The sequence below is a fragment of the Kogia breviceps genome, chromosome X (assembly GCF_026419965.1).
Source record: "Kogia breviceps isolate mKogBre1 chromosome X, mKogBre1 haplotype 1, whole genome shotgun sequence".
NCBI classification, from domain to species: domain Eukaryota; kingdom Metazoa; phylum Chordata; class Mammalia; order Artiodactyla; family Physeteridae; genus Kogia; species Kogia breviceps.
The window spans coordinates 48,554,561-48,577,598 of NC_081330.1; the positions used below are offsets into that span (position 1 = coordinate 48,554,561).

Consider the following 23,038-nt stretch of genomic DNA (forward strand, 5'->3'; position numbering starts at 1 on the left):
TCTAACATTTAGAACAGTAGCTGGCACATAATATCTGCTCAAATATTTGGTGAATAAATTAAGTACAACAGGAATTCAGAGAAGAAATAAATATAGCTTCATTAAGAAACTATAAAGAATTGTGCCCTAATTGCTGGGTAGGATTTGAATAGCCAGAAAGAGAGGAAGAAAAAGAAGTGAGACAGGGAGCAGTGTTAACATTTTACTTTAGGGAAGCAGCCTTAGGAAACAAAGGGTTCAAGTTAGAGGGTATTAAATTTCGAATATGTAGGGTGGTGGGGATGAAAAATGTCGCCTGCCATATCAGTAAACAAAGGATGTTGCAGCCATCAAGCCCTCTCAGCCACTGCAGCTGTCCCGGCTGTGCAACCTGATGGGATTCAGGATGGAGAAAAGCAGGTACTGGCCCTAGATTGTTAATGTGCATATCAAAGGAATGATTTCAATGAGCCCACACTCTTGCATCTTCCCATACCTAGAGGAGCACTAAATTCATTAACTTGAGATATCAGGTTTTCTTTAATTCACAGTAATCTTTTGATGTTCCAACTACCTGTTTTTGTTGCAAAAACTCCTATATATCCTGGCTCCTCCCTTACCTCTTTGGGGCACTCCCTCAGAGTGATCTGAGAGGCTGTCTTCCGGGCTTAAGTCCTTAGAAATTCTGCCCAATAGAACATAATTCTCAACTTTTACGTTGTACATTTTTTTCAGTTGATAGTGGGGTAAGATTAGAGACAGTCTTGAAAACCACAAGGAGTAGTCTAGACTATGTCTGACAACCATCGAGGGTCCTTATTAGTTCCTGATTCAGAGACAGACACGGAGAAGGTGGAATTTTAGAAAGATGACTTCGGGTGGTACAGGTCCACAATCTCTTATCTGAAACCCTTGAAGCTAGATGTGTTTTGGAATTCAGAGTGCTTCACATTTTAGAAAGGAATACGGTATGTGTACCATATATTACAAAACACACCCAGTGCGATCTGGGCTGGCACCCTAAATCAAATGCATTCAAGGTTAGCAGGGAAACATGAATACTCCACAAGAAAGGATAAGTAAAGATTATATACAGCCTCAAGCCAGGCTGGGTTTCGGGGCCAAATGATAACATTCTGATTTCAAAGCTTTCAGATTTTAGCATTTCAGAGCAGGGTTGTAGGCTGTAATATTCAGGATAGACTGAGGAAGGAATCAAAGGCTAAAAAGGCAGCTTGCAGAGATCAGCAAGTTGGATCTATTCTATCTAAATACTAGCCACCATTTACTGAGCATTTATTATATGCCGGGCACTATGCTAAGAGCTTTACATGCATTGCCTCATTTAAATACTCACAGCAATCCTATGATATAGGAGTTAGTGTCCTATTTGGCAGATCAGGAAATCAAGGTTTGCAGTCATTAAGTTACTTGCCTAAATGCACAAAGATAATAAATTACTCAGTTGGAATTAGCATTTAGGTCTGAGTAGAACCCAAGCTCTAAAACCTCTATCTATATTCTGAAATCTGTCTTCATCATATATAACATATATATGATGAAGTGTCTTCATCAAATATAACAATACTGGTTAGAGTGCAAGTTCTGTTTCAATCTTGGCCTTTCCATGTAGACTTTGCTCTGCTTCGGCCACTCACACCTCACCCCCTCCTTCTTCATCTGCCCATCTCCTACTTACCCTTTCTGGTCTCAGTTGAGCTGAAGTTGGTCCTGTTATTGTCTCCCATGGTTCCTGACTTCTCCTTTTAGAACACACCCTAATTATCAAATTACAATTCCCTACCAATGCCGGTCTTCTGGCTATACTGTAAACTCATAGTAAGGGACTAGGTCTCTCTTGGTCCCCACTGTGTCCTCAGGTTTTTGCACTGTTTCTAGCACAGAGCTGCACTCAAACCTGTCATGATTTACTGAATTGGACGATGCAAACAGAAGAGAGAGAGAGAGAGAGAGATCCAGTTATGAGGTGATAAGAGCTTAGACTATGATAGTAGCAATAGGAATAGAGAGAAGGCAGTTACTATATATAATTTTGTTTAAAATTATGCATGTTACTGAGGCAACTATACCCAGACATATGATTGCTGCTTGTATTAAATGGAGTAATTTAATATCTGTTGTTGTGATTACTATTTTTATAACACACAAATAACCTCTAAATGGCTATGATTATCACTCTGGAGATATTTCACCTCACAATGACTTGCCATTTATCTACTTCAAGTAGCTTTTATAAATAACCACATCATTTAGTTTTCTGATGTAGCTGCAAAATTAATCTGACAAAACAAAATAATTCACTCCTCTAAAGATTCAAGAGTATGAATTGCCTAAAACTGAAAATTATACCTGAGTTGTGAATAAAGTATTATTACAACATACTTTTTGTATGTTGTAATAATACATATAACATAGTATCTTAACATGACATCATCATAATAATAACATACATATCTTTAGGAAAAGATAACTAAAGTCAACCAATGATTTAATTTCTCAATTAGTACTTTTAACTAATATTCTTGAATTTGCAAACAATTCCCAACTCAGGAACAGGTTGTGGTCTAAAAGTTCAATTGTGTGGCAGTTGTTTAGCTCCTGGAACACAGGTTTCCAAAGGTGCAACTAGTAAAAATGGCTTCCAAAGTGAAAGTGGACAACCTTCTCCCCACAGAAAACAAAACAGTTTATTTGGACTCATACAGGAAGGATGTTTAAAATAATTAATTATAACAAATATTGAATACTTAAAAACTTAAGCAAAACATAATTATATGATAGACAAAAATGATTTAAAATTTCAGAAAACTTCAAAAGGATCTTTCGAAGAATTTAGGATTAGCAAAAAAATTGTCAAATTTGGTAACCTTCAATTTTTTCCCCATTGGCTTAAGATTCTATGCTGATTACTGATAACTCCCTTTATTCACTTTTTTTTTTTTTTTTTTTTTGTGGTACGCAGGCCTCTCACTGCTGTGGCCTCTCCCGTTGCAGAGCACAGGCTCCGGACGCGCAGGCTCAACGGCTCAGCGGCCGTGGCTCACTGGCCCAGCCGCTCCGCAGCACGTGGGACCTTCCCGGACCGGGGCACGAACCCGCGTCCCCTGCATCGGCAGGAGGACTCCCAACCACTGCGCCACCAGGGAAGCCCTAATAACTCCCTTTAAAACTTCTGTCCTATAACGTTCCTTAAATGGTTTTTTACTTAGTTTCCATTTAGATGAGGAATTCCATCTGAAGATAGTGACAGAAATTCTGTCAAAATAACACATTGCAGAAAAATTTCATTTATGTCACTGTTTTACAAATAGTATCATAAAAAACTAACAGGTAGTTTTAAATTCTTGACTGTTTTTGTGATTTTAGGCAAAGCATCAATTCTATTAATGTTTATTCTGATAAACCTCAAATTTCTTCCACTCTAACAGTGTTTTTCACAATGGACTCTTTACGTTTTGAATTAACTGAGGTGGAGTTAGGAACTACGACGATTAAACAACAACGTCCCACTGTATAGCACAAGGAACTATATTCAATATCCTGTGATAAACCATAATGGAAAAGAATATATATATATGTAAGTATGTATGTATGTATGTATATAGTAAGTCTCCTACATACAAACCTTCAAGTTGTGAACTTTCAAAGACGCAAACATGCGTTTGCATGTCCAATCACATAAGTTAGACCATGTGTCTGACATACACTTTCACATGTGTGCATCCTCTACAAGTGGTTGTGCTTTTATGTACTTTACTGTACAGTACTGTATAGATACAGTAGTATGGTATCTTTATTTCAAGCCCAGGATGTCTGGAAGCAAGTGTAAAAGCAGCGGTATATGGCCAATTGTGTTAGTTGGGTACGTAGGCTAACTTTGTTGAACTTACAAACAAATTGGACTTATAAACACTCTCCTAGAACGGAGCTCGTTTGTATGTAGGGAACTTATACGTAAATTTAGTTTTATACTTGTAGTTTTTTTGAATTTTATTGACATATAGTTGATTAAGAATGTTCTGTTAATTTCTGCTGTACAGCAAAGTAACTCAGATATATATGTATTAAAAAAAAACTGCAATTATAAAACTAAACTAAACCAGCAACTATACTTAGCCTCTGAAGCCTTGTATGTAACGTGTAACCAATTTATCAACTACAACATAAAAAAATGATTAACTGTATGTCCCTTTGCCTGAAAAAGTAGAGGCAACTCAAGAACTAGGCCTTTACATATGTACAGGTCAAAGCAGATGACTCAAACTTTCTTTTTTTTTATTTTTTAATTTGGATTTTTTTCTAATTTTTGAATTTTATTTTATTTATTTTTGTATACAGCAGGTTATTAGTCAACTTCTGCCATGCAAACTGGTTCATCTATACCATTTCTCTAGGTTCCACAAACATGCGTTAATATACAATATTTGTTTCTCTCTTTCTGACTTACTTCACTCTGTATGACAATCTCTAGATCCATCCACGTCTCAAAATATCACCCAATTTCGTTCCTTTTTATGGCTGAGTAATATTCCACTGTATATATGTACCACTTCTTCTTTATCCATTCGTCTGTCGATGGGCATTTAGGTTGCTTCCATGACCTGTCTATTGTAAATAGTGCTGCAATGAACATTAGGGTGCATGTGTCTTTTGGAATTATGGTTTTCTCGGGGTATATGCCCAGTAGTGGGATTGCTGGATCATATGGTAATTCTATTTTTAGTTTTTTAAGGAACCTCCAAACTGTTCTCCATAGAGGCTGTATCAATTTATATTCCCACCAACAGTGCAAGAGGGTTCCCTTTTCTCCACACCCTCCCCAGCATTTGTTGTTTGTAGATTTTCTGATGATGCCCATTCTAACTGGTGTGAGGTGATACGTCATTGTAGTTTTGATTTGCATTTCTCTAATAATTAGTGATGCTGAACAGCTTTTCATGTGCTTCTTGGCCATCTGTATGCCTTTTTTGGAGAAATGTCTATTTAGGTTTTCTGCCCATTTTTGGATTGGGTTGTTTGTTTCTTTAATATTGAGCTGCATGAGCTGTTTATACATTTTGGAGATTAATCCTTTGTCCGTAGATTCGTTTGCAAATATTTTCTCCCATTCTGAGGGTTGTCTTTTCATCTTGCTTATGGTTTCCTTTGCTGTGCAAAAGCTTTGAAGCTTCATTAGGTCCCATTTGCTTATTTTTGTTTTTATTTCCATTACTTTATGAGGTGGATCAAAAAAGATCTTGCTGTGATTTATATCAAAGAGTGTTCTTCCTATGTTTTCCTCTAAGAGTTTTATAGTGTCTGGTCTTACATTTAGGTCTCAAATCTATTTTGAGTACACTTTTGTGTACGGTGTTAGGGAGTGTCCTAATTTCATTCTTTTACATGTAGCTGTCCAGTTTTCCCAGCACCACTTACTAAAGAGACTGTCTTTTCTCCATTGTATATCCTCGCCTCCTTTGTCATAGATTAGTTGACCATAGGTGCATGGGTTTATCTCTGGGCTTTCTATCTTGTTCCATTGATCTATGTTTCTGTTTTTGTACCAATACCATATTGTCTTGATTACTGTAGCTTTGTAGTATAGTCAGAAGTCAGGGAGTCTGATTCCTCCAGCCCCATTTTTTTCCCTCAAGACTGCTTTGGCTATTCGGGGTTTTTTGTGTCTCCATACAAATTTTAAGATTTTTTGTTCTAGTTCCGTAAAAAATGCCATTGGTAATTTGACAGGGATTGCATTGAATCTGTAGATTGCTTGGGGGAGTAGAGTCATTTTCACAATGTTGATTCTTCCAATCCAAGAACATGGTATATCTCTCCATCTGTTTGTATCCTCTTTAATTTCTTTCATCAGTGTCTTATAGTTTTCTGCTACAGGTCTTTTGTCTCCCTAGGTAGGTTTATTCCTGGGTATTTTATTCTTTTTGTTGCAATGGTAAATGGGAGTGTTTCCTTAGTTTCTCTTTCAGATGTGTCATCATTAGTGTATAGGAATGCAAGAGATTTCTGTGCATTAATTTTATATCCTGCAACTTTAGCAAATTCATTGATTAGCGCTAGTATTTTTCTGGTGGCAGTTTTAGGATTCTCTATGTATAGTATCATGTCATCTGCAAACAGTGACAGTTTTACTTCTTCTTTTCCAATCTGTATTCCTTTTATTTCATTTTCTTCTCTGATTGCCAAGGCTAGGACTTACAAAACTATGTTGAATAATAGTGGTGAGAGTGGGCAATCGTGTCTTGTTCCTGATCTTAGAGGAAATGGTTTCAGTTTTTCACCATTGAGAATGATGTTTGCTGTGGGTTTGTCATATATGGCCTTTATTATGTTGAGGTAGGTTCCCTCTATGCCCACTTTCTGGATAGTTTTTATCATAAATGGGTGTTGAATTTTGTCAAAAGTTTTTTCTGCATTTATTGAGATGATCATACGGTTTTTCTTCTTCAATTTGTTAATATGGTGTATCACATTGATTGATTTGTGTATATTGAAGAATCCTTGCATTCCTGAGATAAATCCCACTTGATCATGGTGTATGATCCTTTAAATGTGTTGTTGGATTCTGTTTGCTAGTATTTTGTTGAGGATTTTTACATCTATATTCATCAGTGATATTGGTCTGTAATTTTCTTTTTTTGTTGTATCTTTGTCTGGTTTTGGTATCAGGATGATGGTGGCCTCATAGAATGAGTTTGGGAGTGTTCCTTCCTCTGCAATTTTTTGGAAGAGTTTGAGAAGGATGGGTGTTAGCTCTTCTCTAAATGTTTTATAGAATTCACCTTTAAGCCATCTGCTCCTGCACTTTTGTTTGTTGGAAGATTTTCAATCACAGTTTCAATTTCATTACTTGTGATTGGTCTGTTCATATTTTCTCTTTCTTCCTGGCTCAGTCTTGGAAGGTTAAACCTTTCTAAGAATTTGTCCATTTCTTCCAGGTTGTCAATTTTATTGGCATAGAGTTGCTTGTAGTAGTCTCTTAGGATACTTTGTATTTCTGCAGTGTCTGCTGTAACTTCTCCTTTTTCATTTCTAATTTTATTGATTTGAGTCCTCTCCCTCTTTTTCTTGATGAGTCTGGCTAATGGATTATCAATTTTGTTTATCTTCTCAAAGAACCAGCTTGATTGATCTTTGCTATTGCTATTGTTTTCTGTTTCTATTTCATTTATTTCTGCTCTGATCTTTATGATGTCTTTCCTTCTGCTAACTTTGGGTTTTGTTTCTTCTTCTTTCTCTAGTTCCTTTAGGTGTATGGTTAGATTGTTTACTTGAGATTTTTCTTGTTTCTTCAGGTAGGCTTGGATAGCTATAAACTTCCCTCTTAGAACTGCTTTTGCGGCATCCCATAGGTTTTGGATAGTCCTGTTTTCATTGTCATTTGTCTCTAGGTATTTTTTGATTTCTTCAGTGATCTTTTGGTTATTTAGTAACGTATTGTTTAGCCTCCATGTGTTTGTGTTCTTTACATTTTTTTCCCCCGTAACTGATTACTAGTCTCACAGCATGTGGTCAGAAAAGATGCTTGATATGATTTCAATTTTCTTAAATTTACTAAGGCTTGATTTGTGACCCAAGATGTGATCTATCCTGGAGAATGCTCCGTGCGCACTTGAGAAGAAAGTAAAATCTGCCATCTTTGGACGGGATGTCCTATAAATATCAATTAACTCTATCTGGTCTATTGTGTCATTTAATGCTTCTGTTTCCTAATTTATTTTCATTTTGGATGATCTGTCCATTGATGTAAGTGAGGTGTTAAAGTCCCCCACTATTATTGTGTTATTGTCGATTTCCTCTTTTATAGCTGTTAGTAGTTGCCTTATTTATTGAGGTGTTCTTATGTTGGGTGCATATATATTTATAATTGTTATATCCTCTTCTTGGATTGATCCCTTGATCATTATGTAGTGGCCTTCCTTGTCTCTTGTAACATCCTTTATTTTAAAGTCTATTTTATTGGATATGAGAATGTCTACTCCAGCTTTTTTTGATTTCCATTTGCATGGAATATCTTTTTCCATCCCCTCACTTGCAGTCTGTATGTGTCCCTAAGTCTGAAGTGGGTCTCTGGTAGACAGCATATAGATGGGTCTTGTTTTTGTATCCATTCAGCAAGCCTGTGTCTTTTGGTTGGAGCATTTAATCCATTCACATTTAAGGTAATTATCGATATGTATGTTCCTATGACCATTTTCTTAATTGTTTTGGGTTTGTTTTTGTAGGTCCTTTTCTTGTCTTGTGTTTCCCACTTAGAGAATTTCATTTAGCATTTGTTGTAGGGCTGGTTTGGTGGTGCTGAACTCTCTTAGCTTTTGCTTGTCTGTAAAGCTTTTGATTTCTCCATTGAATCTGAATGAGATCCTTGCCCAGTAGAGGAATATTGGTTGTAGGTTCTTCCCTTTCATCACTTTAAGTATATCATGCCACTCCCTTCTGGCTTGTAGAGTTTCTGCTGAGAAATCAACTGTTAACCTTATGGGAGTTCCCTTGTATGTTATTTTTCGTTTTTCCCTTGCTGCTTTCAATAATTTTTCTTTGTCTTTATTTTTTGCCAATTTAATTACTATGTGTCTCAGTGTGTTTCTCCTTGGGTTTATCCTGTATCAGACTCGCTGTGCTTCCTGGACCTGGGTGGCTATTTCCTTTCCCATGTTAGGGAAGTTTTCGACTATAATCTCTTCAAATATTTTCTCTCGTCCTTTCTCTCTCTTCTCCTTCTGGGACCCCTATAATGTGAATGTTGTTGCGTTTAATGTTGTCCTAGAGGTCTCTTAGGCTGTCTTCATTTCTTTTCATTCTTTTTTCTTTATTCTATTCCACAGCAGAGAATTCCACCATTCTGTCTTCCAGGTCACTTCTCCATTCTTCTGCCTCAGTTATTCTGCTATTGATTCCTTCTAGTGTAATTTTCATTTCAGTTATTGTATTGTTCATCTCTGTTTGTTTGTTCTTTAATTCTTCTAGGTCTTTGTTAAACGTTTCTTGCACCTTCTCGATCTCTGCCTCTATTCTTTTTTCAAGGTCCTGGATCATCTTCACTATCATTATTCTGAATTCTTTTTCTGGAAGGTTGCCTATCTCCACTTCATTTAGTTGTTTTTCTGGGGTTTTATCTTGTTCCTTCATCTGGTTCATAGCCCTCTGCATTTTCATTTTGTCTATCTTTCTGTGAATATGGTTTTTGATCCATAGGCTGTAGGATTGTAGTTCTTCTTGCTTCTGCTGTCTGCCCTCTGGTGGATGAGGCTGTCTAAGAGGCTTGTGTAAGTTTCCTGATGCGAGAGACTGGTGGTGAGTAGAGCTGTTTCTCTGGTGGGCAGAGCTCAGTAAAACTTTAATCCGCTTGACTGCTGATGGGTAGGGCTGGGTTCCCTCCCTGTTGGTTCTTTGGCCTGAGGCAACCCAACACTGGAGCCTGCCTGGGCTCTTTGGTGGGGCTAATGACAGACTCTGGGAGGGCTCACGCCAAGGAGTACTTCCCAGAACTTCTGCTGCCAGTGTCCTTGTCCTCATGGTGAGCCACAGCCACTCCCCACCTCTGCAGGAGACCCTCCAACACTAGCAGGTAGGTCTGGTTCAGTCTCCCCTGGGGTCACTGCTCCTTCCCCTGGGTCCCAATATGTACACTACTTTGTGTGTGCCCTCCAAGAGTAGAGTCTCTGTTTCCCCCAGTCCTGTCGAAGTCCTGCAATCAAATCTCACTAGGCTTCAAAGTCTGATTCTCTAGGAATTCCTCCTCCTGTTGCTGGACCTCAGGTTGGGAAGCCCGATGTGGGTCTCAGAACCTTCACTCCAGTGGGTGGAATTCTGTGGTATAAGTGTTCTCCAGTCTGTGAGTCACTAACCCAGCAGTTATGGGATTTGATTTTACTCTGATTGTGCCCCTCCTACTGTCTCATTGTGGCTTCTCCTTTGTCTTTGGATGTGAGGTATCTTTTTTGGTGAGTTCCAGTGTCTTCCTAGCAATGACTGTCCAGCAGCTAGTTGTGATTCTGGTGTTCTCACAAGAGGGAGTCTCTTTTTTTTTTAATATTGCAAAATCACAGACACTTTTCAGTCAAACAATTTTGATGTTAAAAACCGTTCTTGGGGGGCTTCCCTGGTGGTGCAGTGGTTAAGAATCTGCCTGCCAATGCTGGGGACACGGGTTCAAGCCCTGGCCAGGGAAGATCCCACATGCCATGGAGCAACTAAGCTCGTGAGCCACAACTACTGAGCCCATGCTCAGCAACAAAAGAAGCCACCGCAATAAGAAGCCTGCTCACTGCAACGGAGAGTAGCTCCCACTCGCCACAACTAGAGAAAAGCCCGTGTGCAGCAACAAAGACCCAATGCAGCCAAAACTAAAAATAAATAAAATAAATAATTTTTTTTAAAAAAAGTTCTTGGGGCTTCCCTGGTGGCACAGTGGTTAAGAATCCACCTGCCAATGCAGGGGATATGGGTTCAAGCCCTGGTCCAGGAAGATCCCACATGCTGTGGAGCAACTAAGCCCGTGAGCCACAACTACTGAAGCCTGTGCGCCTAGAGTCCATGCTCTGCAACAAGATAAGCCACTGCAATGAGAAGCCCACACATTGCAACAAAGAGTAGCGCCCGCTCACTGCAACTAGAGAAAGCCCGTGCACAGCAACAAAGACCCAATGCAGCCAAAAATAAATAAATAAAATAAAGTTATTTTTTTAAAAATTCTTTTTTTCCCTTTTCACCTAGACTTTAAGACAACAGTGGTGTCTCCTATCCATCAGTATATAGATCACATGTTACACAAAGCTGGAAAATATGATGGGGCTATTAACCTCTTCAGCAATTGTTTGACCAACAAAGGCTGCTGACCAGCAGAATCAAGTTCTTTCCTGGGGGTGCCTAAAAACCAGTAAGAGATACATATACATCTCTGCTCATAACACTCCAGCCATGTTAAACTTGCCAATAACACTCAGACTCAGTGAGAGGTGCTCTTTGAGAAAACAGAGAAAGTCTAAGTTATAAAGGGTAATTTGAGAAGTTCTGAACTTATTTTAATAACATTTGTTCAAATTTCTATTTTCCTCACTGCTGAGTAATTTGGCTTCATAACAGGTTAGTCAATTAGAGATTGGGAAGGTTGAAAAATGTTGCTATGCAACTGACGGAAAGATTTATAATCAGTAGATCACTGAAGTACAAATATAGGTGTGCTTTAAGATTTATAGAATTTCTCTGATTGTATTGTCATGAGTTCTAGCCCCAAATTAAGGAGCCAGCATCAAAACCATAGCCAGGTTTTTTACAAAATTCCTTGAGTTCTCTTCAAGTATCATTCTATTTGCTAACAATGTTATACTTATTTTTAACAAAATTACTTATTTAACATCAATGTCACCAATAATATTGAAGTTTGGACATACATGGGCCCTTTATAGCCCTGAAGCAACATATAGACTCAGTTCTGCTACTATATTTTGCTACAGAGACAAAGTTCTCAATGATGGTTGAACTCCCAACTCTGTTTACAAACTCTTATTTCATCTATAATACCCTTTCAGATTAGCACTAGTAGTAGTATTCCAACTGCATCCTCCTTTGAAACACTTTCTGTAGAAAATATACATTCTAACCCAGGATGTGAAAAACTTGGTTTTCCCCTTCTGCAGGCAGGGCTAGCTACCCTAGCAATGGTACTTAAGGGAATAGATGAGAGACAACTGGTCACTTACTTCAGTATAAGGGTTTAGAGAGTACCACAGGAGGGGTTCAAGCTCCTGGGATATCTTAACTGGGAAACCAAGGGCAATATACAGCCCCCCTCCTTCCATTAAAAAAAAAAAAAATTGTCCTGGGACCTAACTCTCTTCATAAAGGCTGCCTCTAGAGTACTTACAGTGAATCTGTTCAAGTACAAACCTGACCTACCAAGTTGAAAAATCTCTCCATTTCCAGATATCCACTGAGTTCTTAATATCTCAAATTTCACAAACTATGCACAAGTGCCTTCCTAGGTGAGTTTTTAAACAGTAACCATTTATTTTAGGAAGGTACTAGAATGACCTCCTCCCTTTCTAGTAATAACATAATATAATGTGCTAAGAGAGACATTTTCTTTTACATGAAATGCAGAAATGAAACTTTATGTAGGCCCAAAGCTACAGTGACTAAACATGAACATGTAAGCCATAGACATTAAAAGGGAGGCAAAGTTGTAAAACTCAAAAGTCAATGAAACATGGTGTCTGCCAATGATGTTGAGTGCTTACTTTGGTGAGAGTATGCTTTAAAGAACCTGGAAACATCACAAAAGTGGTACTTTTTTTTTTTAATTCCTAGAGGGTATCTTTCTTGATGTCACTCCCAAGGTCTTAGTTCAAACCTTGATTATAGCATTTTATCAAAGTATGTAATTTCCCACTAGAAAGTATGAATTTCCTAAGGTAGGGACTGGCTCTTAAATAGTTTGGGGTATGTGATATAAGTGGGTAAAAGATGGCCTCTGTATACTGGCCCTATGTTGTCTACCTTTTTACAGCAGCTAAGACCCATTAAAAGTCCACAGGTACCAAATGCAAATTTCTACACATCCAATTGTTTTAAATATCACCCCAATAAGCAGATTTTTCAGCCATTAGAACCTGCCTGGTTCGCATACACTGTGAAACTACCCCCAACATCTGCTGGCCAAAGATAAAATAATCCCTGTAGCCATAAAATACTGCAATCACTGCTGTCCTCTGGAGCTCTCTGGCCCAAAGATTCCCCATTGTGCTGCTGAGGGACATCACCTAGACACATATGCTCCCTCTCTGATCCTCCTCACCCCAAGGTATTCCCTTGCCCTCCTCCCCTTCTGGGTAGTGAGTGACCCCCTGCTGTTGTCTCTGGAAGGTCTCAGGCTTATGAGGGGGCTTCCCCCACTGCAAATCTGCCAAAGCATCACCCAAATAAAGCTCACTGTGTACTACTGTCATCTTGTGGTCATATCTATTTTCCTTGATCAGTCCCCAAATCCCTCAAATTCACTATACAGTACCTAGCTAATGGCCCTTGGAGCAGCTACATATTTCTTAAATGAATTACTGGAAGCTGGTAATCTCTCAATTTAAATAGGATCTCTCTCAGGTTTGATAATAGCCCTTCCCACCACTGGAACCGTCCATCACATAAAGAACCTCTGAGACAGAACACTGGTTGTCACAAAGCTGAAATGGTAAGAGAGGAGAAGGGATAGGAAGCCATAATATGGATGCCAACAACAAAAGCATAATTATAATTATCATTTATTGAGAGGTAACTATGTTCCAGGTACCATACTAAGCATTTTTACATATATTTGAAGATTTAATTTATGCAACAACCCTTAACGTACATTCCATTATTTATCCCCATTTTACAAATGGGGAACCCAAGGCTTATAGATATAATTTAACTTAATCATGGCTCACAGATGTTAAAAGATGGAAGCAAGATAATCCAGATTTGTTATTCTCCAAAGTCAATGCTCTTAAACAATATATAGATCACATATCAGAGAAATAAGAGCACCTAAGAACTCAATGACAGCTAAAGAAATATCAGTAGCCAAAGAAAAAACAGGGCTGACCTTAGAAAAGAGAGCATATAATAGGCATTTAGGGCCACCACAGCCAACTCAGCTAGAGGGCAAGAGGGTGGGGGGTTAGGAAGTTAGTAATCAAAGAGAACAATATAGAAGAATTTTAAAACCAAGAAAATAAATCTACAGAGAAAAATCCAGATGAGCAAAGAATTACCAGCACCCTAAAAAACGTGAAATTAACAGTTAACCTTCAAAACATAGTCATAACATTCACTTAAACATATCCTAAGAAATATCTGTGATCTCTATGGTTTCTACTGACCAACCAGACTAGCTGATTAAGTTTACCCACATCCCTACCTATGAGGCCAACAAAAAGTGTGTGTGTGTTGATGGACGAGGGGATCATTCAGGAAGGAATTATTATAAATACACACCTCTGGAAGTTACATATTCAGAAACCCTGGGGGGGGGGTGTTGGAAAATGACCTCCGCCCTCCCCCTAGTTACCTGGTTGCTTGTTAGGTGGGGGAATAAAATAACAAGAAACAAATAGGAAGTTTATTTTTAAAATCAATGTTTAAATACATTGCAAAATTTAATCTGAATTTTATAAAAACATAAATTAGAAACCAAAGAAAGAGACATCTGCATCTCTTTTCCTCTTCTGGATACATGGCTTCAAATTCTATCTTCTAATCAAACTGCTACAGTTCAAAGTGCAATATTTACATCCTGAGTCTATTACTACTGCTTCAGCTAGACAGCAACAAGTCCAAGAAATGCAATGGAGGGAAGCAGGGAGGGAGGGAAAGTGGGAAGGAGGGGGAAGAAATGAGAGGGAGAGGGAGGGGCAGGGAGTGGGAGGAACGGATAGAAATGAATGAGACTCTCTTTAACTGCCAAATTGTAGAGGTGACCATTTAACAAGGAATGGTGTTAATTAATCATGTGTATACAAAAAGAAAGAAAAGCTAGACCTAAAGAGAGACCATCACTACTCTTAGTGCTACTAATTAAGATTCACTGAGAACCTACTATGTGCCAGGCACTATTCTTAGTGCTTTGGTTTAATTAATTAATCCCCATAACAAACCTGTAATGTAGATATTAGTATTATCCCCATTTTACTGATTAGAAACCCTAGGGACACAGAACTTAAACAAAACCATTTTATAATGTTCTCTGACCTGTATGCAGTATTGCCACGCCAGCTAACAATATACCTTCACAAAGTAATTAGCAAACATAGAACTAGGGGTGGTGTGATCCATCACAGTACAGATGGCAGCATCTTACCATCTTCAATAGCTGAAAACCAAGGGAAGTTTTTAAACTGACATCTTAGGTCATTTACATAGTTTACTTTCAGAATTCAAGCAGAGAGCTATGGAGCACAAAGGTCACATGCCTCCCTGATCACTCACATGAACTCAGCTGGTATGACTCAGCTTGTGTATAAAAGCTATTGAATTTATTTTCTGACACCAATAACACACAGACCTTTTCAGGTGTTCATTAGTCAGCACTTGACTAACCAACTGTAAAATACAAAATAGTCAGTATGTGACAAAAATGCACTGATGAGCACATATGAGAAGATGTTCCCATGGTGTTTGCATTTTAAAAATACAGAAGGAAAACTTCACGAAATAAATGTTAATGATCTCTATAAAATGAATTCTCAGTTTGGATTTGCATTAAAATGTTTATTCTCTTTATTTAAATTATGTAGAAAAAGAATTAGGTACTCCCATCTAACATAATAAGCCCTACAACAGAGATTAAAAACCTTCCCAGTTTCTGCTTTCATCCCCCTAAATTTAGTTTCAGCAACATACAAGATGAGTATTTTAACTTAATCCCTCAAGGACTTGACAATTGGAATATAAATTTAGGAGACGGTCAACAATGAAGAATTCATTCCCTTTGACCTAGCTTTGTCAAACAGAAGCTTCCCTTGAATTCCAGAAAGAAGGTAGAACCACAAACTTAACAGTCTTACTAAATGGAAACAGGAGGGGGAAAACCAGTACAAAATGAGATCATGTATTTAATATGCTACTAGTCTCTACATCCAATATGTTTTAAATAAATCATTAAAGGGTACAGTTTCAAGGGAGGGGGAAAAACCTGGAACTGAAAATGAATTAGAAAGGATTACTTCAGAAATATCCATTTATAATTGAGTGGTTTGTTGCAAGCCCTCCAGAAGTACATTTATCACGAATAAAATCTGTCAAATTGATGGGGAATTTTCTGCCAAAATCCATGCTGATGTGACCACACAGGACAAATGTAACACTTGTTCTTAGTGAACAGTGACTTGGATTTTCTTCTGCCTTCACTTCTCCCTGTCAACAGGACCAATGAGAATGTTCCAGCTTAAAGAATATGCGAGGTTATACTAATAAAATAATCCCTAAATTATATTATGTATTTAAAGCATTCTAAAAAGGTTATGTCTCAATGTTTACAATAATCAAGGATGGTGACTTCCCTGGTGGTCGAGTGGCTAAGACTCCACGCACCCAGTGCAAGGGGCCCAGGTTTGATCCCTGGTCAGCGAACTAGATCCCACATGCTGCAACTAAGACCAGACACAGCCAAATAAATAAATAAATTATTTTTTTTAAAAAAAAATCACGGACGAAAATAAATATCTTAAATATTGTGTGACATGGCAAAACATCAACGGCAGCTTACTAGAGAGACTGAGAAGTACACTCTCAATCTCCTTACGTATAAGTGATAAACTGCAAGGTTCTCCTTAGCACTAAAATTCTGTTTCTGTTCTAAGTTTCTAGTAAAAATATGATACATGCTTCAGCTGGAGACTTTGATATGTGAGCCCAGAAGGATAAAATTTTGACGAACGCTGGAAAGGTTGTTGTAATAAACAACCAGAAAGGAATAGATGTATCACATGACCAAGAAGAGAACAGTTAGGAGGAAAAAATTTGGAAACTGGGACAAGCCTTTATGTATGCAATTTCTCTGAACTAACCCAGCTCAGTAAAGGAAGGAATTGCCAAACAACTATTGACCATAATAAAAGGAGACTGCCAGATTGAGGTAAAGTAATTGTTGGGTAGGCAGTTTTGACCTAAATCCAAGAGATTATAAGTAAAAAAGTTGCAAGAGGTTGGTTAACATTCAGCCAAGACTGACCAGGTGCTGGGGTGGGGCAAGAGGTAGCGAAAAAGAGAACCATAAAAATCTCAATCACTTTAATTAGCTATGTCAAACCGGTTTGGTCTTTTTCAATGTGTCTAGGACTTCCAGTTCTGCCTAGACTTACCATCCTGCCTGAAACAACCCTCCCCCCCAAAAAAAGAGAGACATAAATATTTCAAACAATGGTTTTCAAGACACTAGACATCAGGCAAGAAGGTCCAGTGACCCCCCAAAGACAGTAAGAAAAAATGAGGCAAGCCCTACAATTGCCCCCACATACTGCCTTGAGAGAGTGGGCAGGTCGTGGCTCAGGGAAGGGACCCAGGCAAAGCTCTACAGACCAACCACCTGAGTTGACGAATTGAGAATCCAGGGATACTAGACTGCTGGAGTTCACAAGGCAGTGTGTCAGAAAGGAGAAAGCTACACAGAGACAAAACTTAGCCGACCTGTGGAGGTCCACCCCTCATGTTCAGTAGAGTGTTGAATGGTGCATGTATGTAAGAAAACCACCTGAGGATGGGAAAAGAAAGAACCATCCAAGAAGCTCAGAGAGAGGACATTGCCTGGCACTCACACAGAGCCGGGAAGAAAACCTGTTTCTACCAGCCAGAATGGAAAACCTCATAATTAATGAGGCATTGCATAGAGCTCTCAGAAGCCTCTTGTTCAGTAGTAAGAGAATAATTAGCCCTAGACTAAACCTTGCTCTGGTCTTGCCAAACAAATCTTAAAAGCAGGACCCAAAAGGATCAACCTGTTTCCAAGTAACTTAACTGCATCCCAGAACAACACTCTAGAATAATTATAGCAATACAAAAATATCCACAATCCAACAAGGTAAAATTCACAAAATCTGGCATCTGATCAAATACTGCCAGGCAGGTAAAAAAGCAGGAATATATGACCTATGATGAAGAAGAAAAAAAAACTGACCCAGAACTGACACAGCTGTTAAAATTAACATATAAGGACACTAAAAGTTACTTTTTAACTTGCATTCCATATGTTTTAAAAGTTAAGTAGAGATATGGCAGATATAAAAAAGACCCAAATTGAACTTCTAGAGATGAAGATTGCAATGTCTGAGCAGAAAAATTCACTGGATAGGATTAATGGCAAATTAGACATTGCAGTAGGAAAGATCGGTGCACTTGAAGACATATGCTGTAGAAATGAAACACATGCTATCCAAAATGAAAAACAGAGAAAAAAGAAACAAAACAAATAAAAATGAAAAGAGCATCAGTAACATGAGGGACAATTTCAAGTAATCAAATATATGTGTAATTGAAATCCCAAAGGAAAAGAGGGTGGGTGAATAACAAATATTTAAAGATATAATGGCTAAAAATATTACAGATATGTTTTTTAAAAAACTATAAACCCACTGATCCAAAGAGCCCAATGAATCCCAGCACAAGAAACATGAAGAAAACTACACAAAGGCACATCTTAATCAAATTACTGAAAACTAGTGATAAAGAGAAAATATTAAAAGCAGCTAGCGGGGAGGAAGGAAAGACATGTTATATAAAAGGATGGAAGAAGATAAACCATGCTAACACAAGTCAAAAGAAGGCTAGAGTAGCTATATTTTAATATCAAAGTGGAATTCACAGCAAAAAAAATATTACCAGGGATAAAAAGGTCATTTCATAATGATAAAGGGGTCAATGAATCAGAAGAATATAACAATTCAAATATTTATGCCTGTAATAACAGAACTTCAAAATACATGAAGTAGAAATTGATAGAAGTGTGAGGAGAAACAGACAAATCTATAATTATAGTCAGAGATTTCAATATCCCTCTCTCAATAATTGGTAAAACAAGTTGACAGAAAATCAGCAAGAATATGGAGGAGTTGAACACTATCAATCAACATGATCAGATTGACATTTTTAGAATATTCCACCCAACAACAGAATACACATTCTTCTCAAGTACACATGGTACATTTACCACAAAGTCTCAATAAACTTGAAAGTATTCAAATCATACAAAGTATATTCTCTGACCACAGTACAATTACATTAGAAATCAAAACCAAAGATTTCTGGAAATTCTCCAAATATTTGGAATGAAATACACTTCTAAATAACAGATGAGTCAAAGAAGAAAGCAAAAGAGAAATTAGAAAGTATTTTGAACTAAAGGAAAAGAAAATCACAACATATCAGAATTTGTGGGATGCTACAAAAGCAAGAACTAGGGGGAAATCTATAACAAAAAAATTTATATTAGAAAATAAGAGAGTTCTCAAATCAATGACCTTAGCTGCTGCTTTAAACGGATAGAAAAAGAAGAGCAACTGAAACCCAAAGCAAGCAGAAGAAAGGAAATCATAAGTCAAAATGGAAATCAATAAAATAGAAAAATATAGGAAAAATCAATAAAACCAAAAGTTGTTTAAGAAGATCCATAAAAAAAAAAAAAAAAAAAAGAAGATCCATAAAACTGATTTTTTAAAAAAGAGACAGAAGACCCACCACACTATGGCTTCACTGGTGTATTCTACCAAAATCAATTATATAGAAATGCTTTCAGAAAACTGAGAGAAAATGCAAACCAATTCTTGGTTTAGGACGAAGGGGAAAAGGAGGGACTCACAAAGGGCATAACCCCTTTGTGGGAAGGGGTGGATACATGTTCACTATCTTTTTTTTTTTTGAAAGGTTTAGATTCTTCTTCTTATTATTATTATATTTTATTTTTGGCTGTGTTGGGTCTTTGTTGCTGCGCACAGGCTTTCTCTAGTTGCAGAGAGCGGGGTCTACTATTCTCACTGCAGTAGCTTCTCTTGTTGGGGACCACGGGCTCTAGGCACGCGGGCTTCAGTAGTTGTGGCTCGTGGGCTCTAGAGCACATGCTCAGTAGTTGTGGCGCACGGGTTCAGCTGCTCTGCGGCATATGGGATCTTCCCAGACCAGGGATCGAACACGTGTCCCCTGTGTTGGCAGGCAGATTCTTAACCACTGTGCCACCAGGGAAGTCCCACATGTTCACTATCTTGATTGAGGTGATGGCTTCACAGTGTGCACATATGCAAAACTTGGCAAGATGTACACTTTAAATATGTCTGGTTTGTTGTATGTCAATTACACTTCAATAAAGCTATTTAAATAGATTGATAGAATAGACAGATAGATAAATGACTAAGTAACCAACTTACCTCCATTTACAAGGTATGAAAAAAAATAACAGGACTGAATTTATTCTTTAATATACTAGAATGTACATATTCAAATCACCTGTTCCCTTTCAAATATCGTAAAATCTGATTACCAATGCAGGCACTCAAATATATGTCAGACTCAAAAGTAAAATGTGACCTTGAATGTGGCTTTCTATGTCTCTTATAAACTGGTTCTGAATATAGTTTCCAAACATTCCAAAAGGCATTCTGAGAAAATGGTAGCAGCATCATTACAAAATAAAAACAAAACACCTATCACCCAGGGTGACCATACTGAGGGACAATAATTGAACGTATTTACAAGGATTTGTGGACTTTAATCTATTATAGCCTTAGTTTATCATCTGCAATCTGAGATTTTTTTAACACTTTGACAGAACAGGTTTTACACCCTAACCAGATGACTGAAAGAGTTTTATGGTTGACCCAGTTCAAAAGAACAGTACCCAAAATACATAAAAGGGTCTAGGTTGTGCCTTTTGTTTTGGAGCCATGTCAGAAGACATTTAAAAAAAAATAAAAAAGATAGTCCAAAAGTAAAGGAGACAATGGAGGAATGTTATGTTTATGAAGTAATTTCTGTGATAAGATTCCTACTTTTGGCTATGTTTAAATATACACTGAGTAGCAGTCACTCCCTCAAACCCTCCATCTTTTCTCATCAATAATCAAACATGAAGACACTCATTTTAATTATGTATCAAACTTCTCGAAAAATACTCTGGCTTAGGTCATGGAAGCTTAAAATAGAAATAAACATGAGGCAAAGCATCACATTACATCTTACACATGTCCCACTTCCTCTTAACTATGACTGCTTAATTCCAATGATGACAGAGAATCAATCTTCACTGTTTAATCGATATTGCCATGTGGAAGCATATATAATCCAGCCAAAACAAGTGAAGTTTTGCAATCAGTGTCCCTAGAGTGTGACTTTCAATGAGATTTGGCTCCATTAATAGCTTGCATCATTATTCAATAATTGTTGCCCTGAATTGAAAATCTTTGTTCTGAAATTCACTTTCAACTGCAAGGATATTGTGGTGCACAAAAGTGAATGATTCGAATGGATGCTTTGCTCCATAGATATTTTTTTTTCAGGTTAAAATATCATCAAATGATTATCAAAAATAAAGTACATACAAGTCTTAAGATTTAAATTATATGTATTTTTTATTGTGCAGTATACATTTATCCTATAAGAATGCTAGCTAAATTTTATTTTTTAAATATGTATTTATATATTTATTTGGGCTGCACCAGGTCTCAGTTGTGGCACGCAAGACCTTTGTTGAGGCATGTTTACTTGTGGTCTGTGGACTTCTTAGTTGTAGCATGTGTACTCTTAGTTGCGGCACACGAACTCTTAGTTGTGGCATGCACGTGGAATCTAGTTCCCTGACCAGGGATCGAACCTGGGGCCTCTGCATTGGGAGTGCGGAGTCTTAACCACTGGACCACCAGGGAAGTCCTAAGAATGCAAACTAAGTTTTAATACAATGATTTTTATAAAATACACAGAACTTTCCACTTCATGGTTTAACCATTCATGGCACTTAAGAGAAGTCAGGAATTCTCTCTTGTTTAATAACGACACACTTCTCCAAAAGAATTACCTAATAATTTTCTTTGCTTGGTAAACAGCCATCACAAATTGATTAATTTGCTTGAAAACATGCTATTTTTAGTGCTTAAAAATACACATACACAAGTATGTGTACCTATGTGTGGATAAACACAGAGACACAGACTTTGGGGTTTAGAGAACTTTTGTGGCTCATCTCTTCTAACCTAAAGTTTCAAATGGTTTTGCCTATTTTTTCTGCAGTCTTCTAGGTAAAATTCTTCAAGCAAAATAAACTTGCCAAATCAAAACAATTATCAACCATCATGGAAAAAAATTGATGCAATTTATTTATTTACTCATTCATTCATTCAATATATACTTAAGAAATACTTGCTAAAATGCCAGACACTGTGCTAGGTGCTAAAGATAAATTGGTGAGCAAATAATCAAACAGGATCCATGCTTCCATACAGCTTACAAACTTGTGGGAAAGAAAAACATTAAAGAATCACATGCACAAACTTCTAATATGATAAGTGCTATAAAGGAGAGATACATGTGCTATGACAGCATGCAATGGGAAGAAATTACTAAGTCAATGAGGTGATGAGAGAGAACTGAGCTGAGGTCTTAAGGAAGAGTAGAGGTTAACTAGAAAATAAGTGGGGGCTGTAGGAACGGCCCATGAAAAATTCTTGATATAGCCACTTTAGAAGACAGTTTGGCAGTTTCTTATAAAACTAAACATACTCTTATCACTCCTTGGTATTTATCCAAAGGAGTTGACACTTACATCCATACAAAAACCCCCACACAGATGTTTTTAGTAGCTTTATTCATAATTGCCAAAACTTGGAAGCAACCACAACATCCCTAAGTAAGTGAATGGATAAACAAACTCTGGTACATCCAGACAATGGAATATTATTTAGCATTAAAAAGAAATGAGCTATCAAGCCATGAGAAGACATGGAGGAAATGTAAATGCATATTACTTAGTGAAAGAAGCCAATCTGAAAAGGCGGCATGCTGTATGATTCCAACTACATGACATTGTGGAAAAGGCAAAACTATGGAGACCGTAAAAAGATCAGTGGTTGCCGGGTGTTAGGGTGGAGGGAGGGATGAATGGGCAGAGCACAGAGAATATTTAGGGCGGTGAAACTATTCTGTATGACACTATAATGGTAGATACATGTCATTATACATTTGTCAAAACCCATGGAATGTACACCAAGAGTGAAGCTAATGTAAACTATGGACTTTGGGTGATAAAGATGTGTCAATATAGGTTTCTCATTTGTAATAAATATACCACCCTGGTGCAGGAGGTTGATAGAAGGGGAGGCTGTACATGTGTGGAGGTAGAGTATATATGGGAACTCTCCATACTTTCTGCTCAATTTTGCTGTGAATCTAAATCTGCTTTAAAAAAAATGTCTATTTTAAAATCAAATAAACACGCACAATCCTTGAGGCAGGAATGAGCCTGACACTGCTGCCAAGACCACTGATTGCAAAAACTAAGAAGGACATGCTCTCCGAGTAAAGGAAATAAAAA

General features: G+C 37.6%; 1 protein-coding gene and 1 non-coding gene across 5 annotated transcripts in view; both read right to left on the reverse strand.

The window, feature by feature from the left end:
• DIAPH2 (diaphanous related formin 2) overlaps positions 1 to 23,038 on the reverse strand; it is an 886,560-nt gene that overhangs the window by 835,854 nt on the left and 27,668 nt on the right. The window lies entirely within an intron of this gene.
• On the reverse strand, positions 21,305 to 21,377 carry TRNAG-CCC (transfer RNA glycine (anticodon CCC)). The gene has a single exon. It is a non-coding gene; the product is annotated as a tRNA-Gly (tRNA).